The sequence below is a fragment of the Siphateles boraxobius genome, unplaced genomic scaffold (assembly GCF_051911475.1).
Source record: "Siphateles boraxobius isolate OS27281-9 unplaced genomic scaffold, OSU_SipBor_1 158, whole genome shotgun sequence".
NCBI lineage: Eukaryota > Metazoa > Chordata > Actinopteri > Cypriniformes > Leuciscidae > Siphateles > Siphateles boraxobius.
Genome location: NW_027508764.1, coordinates 533,955 through 544,205, shown reverse-complemented (window position 1 = coordinate 544,205; position 10,251 = coordinate 533,955). Strand labels below are relative to the sequence as shown.

General features: G+C 39.1%; 1 pseudogene across 1 annotated transcript in view; it reads right to left on the bottom strand.

Annotated features, from left to right (window-relative positions):
- Positions 1 to 3,586: 3,586 nt before the first annotated feature.
- Positions 3,587 to 10,251, bottom strand: part of LOC143738898 (uncharacterized) — an 84,809-nt pseudogene continuing 78,144 nt past the window's right edge. Inside the window, exons 16-17 of the transcript XR_013204069.1 lie at positions 7,800 to 7,982; positions 3,587 to 5,344 (exon numbers count right to left, since the gene is read on the bottom strand). The product of XR_013204069.1 is annotated as an uncharacterized LOC143738898 (transcript). The remainder of the gene's footprint in view (positions 5,345 to 7,799; positions 7,983 to 10,251) is intronic.

The window sequence follows — 10,251 nt, the reverse complement described above, 5'->3', positions numbered from 1 at the left end:
TCTGTACACCAGTGTTCTCATGGTGAAAGATTTAAAACCAGGACAAAACTCAATTCTATTACGCCACCTAGCGGTCAAACACACACACTGCAACGGCTTCCTGTTTGCTTAACTATAATCTTTTAAATCTATTCATTTCATTTTAGACACAAATGTGAAGAAAAAAGTGTGTGTGTGTGTGTGTGTGTGTGTGTGTGTGTGTGTGTGTGTGTGTGTGTGTGTGTGTGTGTGTGTGTGTGTGTGTGTGTGTGTGTGTGTGTGTGTGTGTGTGTGTCATCATTGTATACATTAATTGTATACATTGTATACATCAGTACGAAGGCTCATAGAGGACTGTGATTGGTCCATCTTGACCAGCGCTAAGAAAAGCAACACGTTTCAAGTTACAGGTCCCACACACAGACACATGGACCTACCTATAATACTGCACACAGCAGTGATTATATTTCATAACAATCATAATTTGTAATTCAATATTACTGTAATATATTACCTGTCCTTGTTGTTGTTGTTTTTTATTAGTCTCAATATTGATCTTATGATAGAGTTTCAGTGACACTCCTATCGTCTGGTCTCTGTGTGATTGTGCGGTTTTGAGTTTAATTCCCATAAATCATAAGCAGCGTCTCAGAAAAAGCCATGTGCAAATTCAACCTTTTGTGACGTCACAACATATCTAGGCCCCGCCCACGACTGCTGAAGGACTCCGCCCTATTAGCATAGACCCCGCCCTCAGTGAGCTGCACACAGTCCACCATTTCCTACTTGCTGGAGCAGCTGTAGTGATAACAAAAATGTATCAGTTTCCTTCTAAGAAAGTCAGGTGTTTTGTTGTTGGATGTAAGAGTGAGCATAAGACTCTTCATTTACTCCCGGCAACTGAGTCACTGAAGACGCAGTGGATTCATTTACTTTAGGATGGGAATGTGCCCCTCAAGTTACCTAAAATCGTTCATGTATGTGCTAAACATTTTACACCAGACTGCTTACAAAGCAGGTTTAGCTAAAAAGTTGTTACTCAAGGATGAATCAGTAACAACTTTTCCTGATCCAGCTTCACACCCTGAAGACATAAATATCACACTTTATATTTTGGAAATGATTGAAAATGGCCTTTCCAAATGTGTTTGTTAGCAATTTCCGTGACTAAAGTTACCGCTAATGTCTGTGATTATATTCACAGAGACAAGAGTTATGTCGTCATTAACATTTTAAAACTGAAAACGCTTATTGCCTATATAATATAATTCATAACTGCACTTTTAATGCGGTTTCCTCTCTCATATGCTGTCCTTATCAAATGAACCCCCGCAGGACTCTGAAATATCAGGGTCAAAGGTCAAAGCATTAAGCAATGGGAAATGTATAGCACGAGTGTTTACAGTAACTCTTTTTAAAAGTATATATGATGTACATTATATACTTTCTAAATGCGTATTCAATGAATAGATAAGTATTACAATTGTTACAATTATTTATGAGCAAATACAATGCATTATAAGGTGCATTGCAAGGCATAATTACTGCATTAAAAAATGACTTTATAATGCATTATACATAAGGACTTTAAGTGAAGTGTTATTTACTTAAGTCGCCATTTTCAATCATTTCCAAAATATAAAGTGTGATGTTTATGTCTTCAGGGTGTGAAGCTGGATCAGGAACAGTTGTTACTGATTCATCCTTGAGTGTTACCGAACTGTTTCGCACAGACCAGCACAGCGACACATATCAGTAACACAAAAGATGTTGGTGGTTGCCAGACAGACTCACCAGAGCTGCATACTAGTGTTGTTACAAAAGCATCAATAGTTCATACTCAAAGATGTTGCTTCTGGCAGAGTCTCTCCTTCATCAGTGTCCGACTCAAGTTCATACATATAGGGCTGAACACCTGTAGTCATGTTGTCAGTCATATTGCTTCTCCTGATTTGTTATTGCCTTAGGATCTGCACCGGCTGTAAAGGCCACGCCCTCTTCTAAGAAGGGGCGGGGAGCAGCAGCTCATTTGCATTTAAACAGACACACATTAAACCTTGTGTTTTTGCTCACACCAAATAGGGGCAAATTGGACAAGCTATAATAAGCGATCTGTGGGCCGAGGTGTAAAGTCCAGGTTCAGAAAGTAAAAGTCCTCCTCAGTATTTTGTTCCAATCACCTGGATTTGCTACTTAGCAGTTTTTCAGCCAGGAGATAGAACTAATTGGTGAAATAAATCAGCTGGCTGAGTTCATTGGTGGAATAAACATATGGCAGGACTTTTACTTTCTGACCCCTGGACTTTACACCTCTGTCTGTGGGGTATTTTGAGCTGAAATTTCACAGACACATTCTGGGGACAATACAGAGTTATATTACATCGTGTGAAAAGGGCCATAATAGGTCCCTTTCAACCCCACCCTTCATCTTATCTGATTATTTGTTAATTTGCCAAATGCTGGAGTGGAGCCCATTTTCAGCCTGGGATTTTAATGTCTAAAGATAACAAATAACATACTAAACTTTTAAAGCAAACATATTACAATCCAATTTATCAATACAGCTGAAGAATAGCCTTTGTACAAATAAATTAAAAAGTCAAATATATTAAAATTAATATCAGAGAGCGGCTAGCCTGGCTCCGCCCTCCTACGTACTTCCGCTCAATTTTCATTTTCCTTCAGTACTAGGTCTGGGATTCTGCTGTAGTCTTTGGTTTTCTCCAATCAATTTTTTACCGGGCCAATCAGCGAACAGAGGGAGTGGCTGAGAACGATGACGTTGATGTTGTGCGTTATTTTGAGTTGTAGTTCAGTAATGGCAGTGGAGAAAGATGCGAGTGAAGCCATTCGGTCCGTTGTGGCAACGCTGCCGAATATCAAGAAGTTAAAGCCTGAGCAAGAACAATCTTTGCTTAGTTTTGTTGGTGGCCATGATGTTGTGGCCCTCCTCCCCACGGAGTTCGGGAAAAGTTTGATTTTCCAGCTCGCTCCGTTAGTGGTGAATGAATTGGCTAAGGCTAACGCTAGGCATACGTCACGACCAGACGTTAGCGATTTGTTATGGCAGATCCAAAGTGACTCTGGGCAGATCCAATAGTTTGAGACTTCGATAGAGTACCCGCCTACAAGGAAGTTAACGCTTGTCAACGAAGCGGTGCCAGACTCTATGTACAAATTAAATGTACGAGAGTCTGGTCGGACCAGGCTACCACTAGCTCCCTTAAAGCGCACTTTTGCCGAGCCTCTGCAGCAAACTCCTACCCAAGAGTCAAAGCGGCTTAACGTCACAAAAGTGTGGACTCAGATTAAGATCACGAGGGGTCAGGGTTCCATCTGGAACAGGGCCTGGATCAAGAACAAATGTGGGCAGGACTTGGTTTTGTCCGTGAGGAATTGACTGGATGGTTGTGGTTTGCTTTGGTGAATCTCATTTGAGTGACAGGTTGCCCAGCCCTCGTCATCAGAGAAGAGAAGAGATGCTGCAAGAGGAACTTATTCTGATTCAAGATTACCAGAATAGTGAATGTAACACAATAATGATGTTCCTCGGTAAATCATTAAGAATAAACACAGCAATATTCAATAAAAAAACAAGAATTATCCATTTTGATTTCTCAGTGATTTTAATGGTTTACTAGTCTAGTGTAATTTACAGCATCATCCGCCAGAGGGTGCCGAACACTAAATAGACAAATGTCTGAATGAAAGATTGTGAAATTGATTTTCATCTAAACGATTAACAAACTCGCTATATGCTTTACTAAACCCTGGTTTACTGTTCCCCATGTCACAAGATCTTTATGATCAGTCACTTTGCTGTACAGTAATAGTTAAATTTGGTATGAGGGACGATACTGCTATGAAATTTTATATAAGTTTAAATGGAGAAACATCATAAAACTTTATTAACGACAGCTCCTATATCAATATCCTAACCAATAGAATAGCTTTAAATAATGTTTAGCCATGAAAAAAAAATTGAAAAAGGTAAAAAACCTGTCAAAATACTAATATGTATGTTTACATATTAGTATTTACATATTAAAGGAGGATCATTCAAATTTTTCAAATCATTCAAAATTTGATTGTATGTTGAATTACATATTTATGTCTTTGTGTCAGTTTATTGTTTAAAATGGTCGTTTCGTGGGCTTAAAGGAGTAGTTCACCTCAAAATGAAAATTTCCAGATCATTTACTCACCCCAGTGCGATCCAAGATATCCATGTCTTTCTTTCTTTAGTGAAAAAAAAATGTTTTTTTTGAGGAAAACATTTCAGGAATTTTTCCACAAAATGGACTTCAACGGTAACCAAATTGTTAAAGTCCAAATTAATGCAGTTTCAAAGGGCAGTTCCCAGCTGAGGAATAGGGTCTTATCTAGTGAAACGGTCGGTCATTTTCTAAAAAAAATTACATTTATATATGTTTTAACCACAATTGTTCATCTTGTGCTGGTCTGCGATGCGCCAGGCATTACGTAAACACGTTGGAAAGATCACACTGGACGTCGGCAGAAGTACTGCCCCAAGGTTAAGTGTCTAAATACTTTTAAGGGCCACTGTATATGAACATTATCTAAATCTTTACATTTCACCTGAATCGAAACAATGTAATGCATCATCAACCATGAACATGCACAAATAACCATCATAGCACTTGAATGAATGTGCTCTCGACTTTCTGGTTATACACAAAAGCAGAAGATATTCTGTACAACTGGCTAATGGATGATTATCAGCACAAGGTCTTCACCGGTCCCTGTAAATCTCTTTCATAAAACTATCCTCAGAAATCATCCGATTTGGGAAGCAGCAGAGAAGACAAAAAAATAAAAGAAACATTTCAGCAGATTACTTCTTCCTTTTCCCTTAGAAACATTTAAACATATTAAGAGTTAATAATCATGACTGTATGAGAACCAGCGAGGAAAATAAGAACAAACTATATAAACTCCTTGTGTTAAATGTGTGTGAGTGTCAGAGATGCTGTAGAAGAACAAAGTCAGTCCAGAAACAGTGAATCTGTAATCAGAACAATTCAGACGCCAGGATATTTTTTTGAATCCAGATTTACTGTGTCTCTTTCCTTTCATATTGATTCCTGTATATGTAACTGATATTCATTGACTGACTCCATTCAGCCTCCCAGTAACAGCGTCCAGTCAGACTCTCTCCACACAGAACCTGACGACACTCATCAAATCTCTCTGGATGATCAGGATACGGCTGGTCCTCAAACGCGTGTGTCATGACTCATGTTTCTGTTCTCCTCATTGACTGTTTGGGGTGGAATGGATTAAAGTTGATCTTCTACGGATCGGCTGCCCCACGGTTGGCCTCGTTCTTTTGAGGTTTCTTGCCCTTGAACGGACACATAAACACAAAATTATTTCTAAAAACCCATCTCGGCAAGTAATCTCTCGGTTATCTCATAAGTGAACAGTTGAGAAAGAAACCGCATGTTTGTCAGTTCCCTTTCGAGAGGTCTCTCCTATTGTGTAAGCTTATGCTATGGGAAAACTCCTTTTCTCGAGAATATGAAGCAACATTTTTTGAAAACGCAGTACAACACAGGAACGAGCGACTTAGCGCGGCCATTGGCTGCTCTGTGGCAACTGCATTAAGCCTATGGCTTGCCTTAAGCCTTCTTTTTCTGCGACGATCTCCTCAGTGGACGGCGCTGCAGAAAAGGGCTACGAGCCGCGCACCTCTGCCCGCCCTCCGCCACAGGATGAAACAACAAAAGCTGTGCATCCATCCAAGCCCTGCCGTACCACGTCAGCCCTCGCTAGCCGAGTGTACGCCTCGACGACGTCGGTGCTGCATGCAATGGCTGACCTTCAGGTGTTTCAGGCCAAGCTTCTCCGCTCCATGGACGAGTCTGGACCTGATCCAGCAGCCTTCAGTGATCTGCGCAGCGCCACTGACTTAGCCCTACTCGCCACGAAATCAACCACCCAGGCTATTGGACAAAGTATGGTTAACCTAACACTTGTGGCTCAATTTGGCGGAGATGAAGGACATGGACAAGGCGGCTTTCCTTAATGCTTCTATCACTACTGGAGAGGTTATAAATGCGGGGCACGCGTTCATCACAGAGTGCGCGTGCCCACGTATGAAAACAGCAATCCGCTGCCCAGCTCTCATTATTTCATTATTTCTCCAGCGCGTGCCCACTGTAAAGTATGCCCCCCTGCACACAAACGCTATTCCCGCGGTGTCAATTCCCCCTCCAGCTCACGCTGCGAGTATGACGAATGTGGGTGGTGCGACTAGTATAAAATACACACCGCCGAGCACAAACGCTGTCTCCACAGCATTACTAACACAAAACGCCTGGGTGACCGAGTCCCTATCACAAAGCGATTCGTCCCCAGATATCATCCAACATCTAGCTCTGTGGGCCACGGCCTGGGAAGCCATACCAGATATATCAGTTTGGGTGCTGAGTGTAATAAAACAGGGCTACTCGCTACAGTTTGCTCACAGTCCGCCGCGCTTTGTAGCCATGGTCGAAACGATGGTACGGAGAGAAGTGACACATGTCCTTCGCACCGAAGTGTTGAAACTGTTAGAAAAAGGGGCTGTGGGACCAGTCCCTCTGTCAGAAAGCGAGTCAGGCTTTTACAGCCGCTACTACCTCGTTCCGAAGAAGGATGATAGCCTCAGACCCATTCTAGACCTCAGACACTTGAACAAAGCGCTTATGACGCGCCCGTTCAAATCGCTGACAACCAAGAAAATCCTCGCGCAAATTCACCCGGGGGATTGGTTCTTCTCAGTGGATCTGAAAGATGCTTATTACCTCTGAGACAATGGGAAGTGTGTGTGTTAAACTACCTCAACCATTGGCTGGTTTTAGCCCAATTGGAGGCACACCTTATAATGCACAGATCCTGGCTCCTCAGCCACAAGTCTCAGGATAAACACTGCCAGGAGTACACTCTCTCCCAGCCATATGAGAATATGAGAGCGTGCCTTATGTCAGAGTGCGTTAAAATTTCTACAGTGAACAAATAGTGTTATTTTACATTAAGGCTTAATTATTAATTTCTGTACCCGAATACTACTGTTAGACTTTGTAACTTTATTTAGTATTTATTACTGCTTGTAATTTGTGTATTTGTTATTTTATTACTGACTGTTCACTTGTTTTTAATAATGTTTGAACTTTATCAGTTAGGCTAGTAGTTTTTGATGTAGTATCGAAGAACTTGAAATGAGCTTTATGTAATAAAGTAATAAATGAAAAGCACTCAAAAGAGGTAAAATAGTACAAACCACTCAAAGAGGAAATATGACAAACCTGTCAGTCCATGCTCAACATGGTTATCTTCTTACCAAACCAGCACCAAATAAGCAATTCATTGATTCTGAGCCAAATGAAACCTACCCTTTCTTAAAGTTAGGGTTAAAAAAAATTACACAAAAATTAAAACCCTGTCATCATTTATTCACTCTCATGTCGTTCCAAACCTGTATGTATTTCTTCTGCCGAACACAAAAGATGATATTTTGAAGTTTTGGTGACCACTGCCTGAAAAGAAAATGTCTTAATTTGTGCTCCACAGAATAAAAGGAAGGCATACAGGTTTGGATGACGTGAGGGTGAGTAAATAATGGCAGATCTTAAATGTTTGCGTGAACCATCTTTTTCAGAAGGCCTACTCCTTGATATTGATATTGTAATAAAGTAAATAAATACTATTTTCATCCATGCAGCTCTACTACAGAGCCTTTCGACATTTCATTCCACTGTACACGTGTATATGGTAAGACTGAAATACAAATATTCACAGGATGAGCTCAATCTTACCGCTTAGTATACAGTTTGTTCAGTGTGCAGTTTGGATCCTTCTGTAGATCAGAGAGCATCCTGACTCCTGATTCTCCCAGGTGATTGTCACTCAGATCCAACTCTCTCAGGTGTGAGGGGTTAGAACGCAGAGCTGAAGCCAGATAACCACAGCCTTCATCTGTCACATCACAGTCCTGTAATCTACAGACACACACAGAAACAATGCATATATCTGAGACTGTGACATCAGAACTCACAACAAAAGCTTGTTAAATCTGTTGATTAATTACACATCCATTTAATATAAACTGATAATAGACCTCTCATTTCATAAACTATACGTTCTGCTGAACTTTGAGTATTTTAATTTGTTGAAACTTTTACTTTCCTACATTTTAAAGTCAAATACATTTTACACAGACTAATCTCTTGTTGTTTATGGTTACTCTGATTTTTAAAAATGGTTTCATAGTTTGTGAAAAGAGAGCACAGAGAAGCAGCATGTAGGCAGTGTGCAGCGGGTGAGCTCAGAGTATCTGTGCACTGTAGTGTCTACATGTCCTCTTATTTTAAGCAACAGGATTTCTCCAATGGCAGATAATTCCACCTTATTAATCGCTGGTATAGCTATACTGCAGTGCATGAGATTCACCATGACCATATTCCAAATATGTGGCAAACAGTGATTAAACCGTGCAGCGTGAGAGAGACAGGCCTCCAGCGCAGCGATGATGAACTTGCTCGCGCCGGCCACTCTAACTAGTGATAAACACAACGAGAAGCGTTCGACCTATTTGAATTAAACACTTCTATGATATGGGAACCTTTAGAAGAAATCAATTGGCCAGATAAATTAAGTATCTTAATTTTTAATTAAATATGATTGAATTAAAAAAAATTCAAATGCAGTTAAGACGCTGATGAAAGATCAATATCTCTCAATCTGTCAGAATTCAACATGACCCTATATTAATTAAGAGATAACTTATTTAGTAGTACTTTACAAGTATTCGCAAAGTTACAGTTCATTTTCGGACGCGTTTCAGAACGGACTTCACTGACAGAGAGAAGGCAAAACTTGCATCATGTTTATTTTTCTTTATTTGACAAAAAGCACAATACTTTGTTTTTATTGTGAGTATACACACAAAAAATAGACACTTAACATGATAGCGAATGATGTATAACACTTATATGTAAGATCAAAATCAACAGAGTATTTTTAGTCTCTTTTGCACTTATAAGAAAAAAAATTTTTTTGTAACAATTGTAACAAACATACAATTGTTTTTTTTTTATCAAACAGTGGTTTACTGAACAAATTGCGCCTGTCTTTAAATTAATTGAGTTATAATTAAAAGTTCCTGAAGGATAAAAATGTATCTCTGCTAATGCTGTAAACTATATAGAGAGCTGTTCCTTGCACATTACTATAATATTAATGGTTAACAACAGAGCCCAAACTATAAGCCTAAATTCAATTGCTATTTTTTTTAGATATAATAATCAAAACTCAAATAACAAATTGTATGCAAACATGTAAACTGCACATAAGGCAATTTTTGCATTAACTTTTACATTTGAATATTAAATTATGTTTTACTCCAATTCGTTGTTGAATTATAATAATTTACTCATTGGCTGTCATTTTCATGACACATCTTTTAAACATACATTAAATAATCATATATACAGTATATGTATTATCTAATAACAAAGAGATGGTACTTAATTTGTTTATCTTAGAAATGTACAGCAAGATTTGACGCCATCTGTCATGTGTGGTCATAACGGGGAGAAAACATCTCTATTGCAATAGATGCTTCATTGATTTTATCATCATCATCTTGCTTACAGTGTTATTGGAGCACCATATTAGTATACACCTTATTAATAATATATACAACGTACAGGCAAATAGCTGAACTCAGAATATGAACGCAACATGCAAAGTTTCATGTAAATTGTTTCCCCATAGGAAACCCTTATAAAGAAAAACAATTAACATACAATTTAATGCATTGTATTCAAGAGTTTGATATATTAAAATCACTGTCTTTGTGCATTAAGCACGTTAAACATTTTCATGTTAAGCATTTAATAATGTCATACATTTAATAATATAATTTTAGTAAATTAAATACTGAGGTGGGTGTTGTATAAGGATTGAATGAATCTCAAACCTCAGTATCTTCAGCTGACAGTTTGGGCTCTTTAGTCCACCAGAGAGCAGTTTGACTCCTGAGTCATGCAGATCATTGCTACTCATGTCCAGCTCTATCAGGGGTGAGTTTGGTGTCTGCAGGGCCAAAGCCACAGTTTCACAGCAGGTATCATCGAGAGAACAGGAGGAGAGTCTGTAAAAACAGGATATTTGTCCATGGCATGTACTGTGAGTTTATCTTGTAGGAAAAGTGTTTGTTGTAACAGTGATAGGTTAAGTAATGTTCCCTATGAACATTCAAGCTTT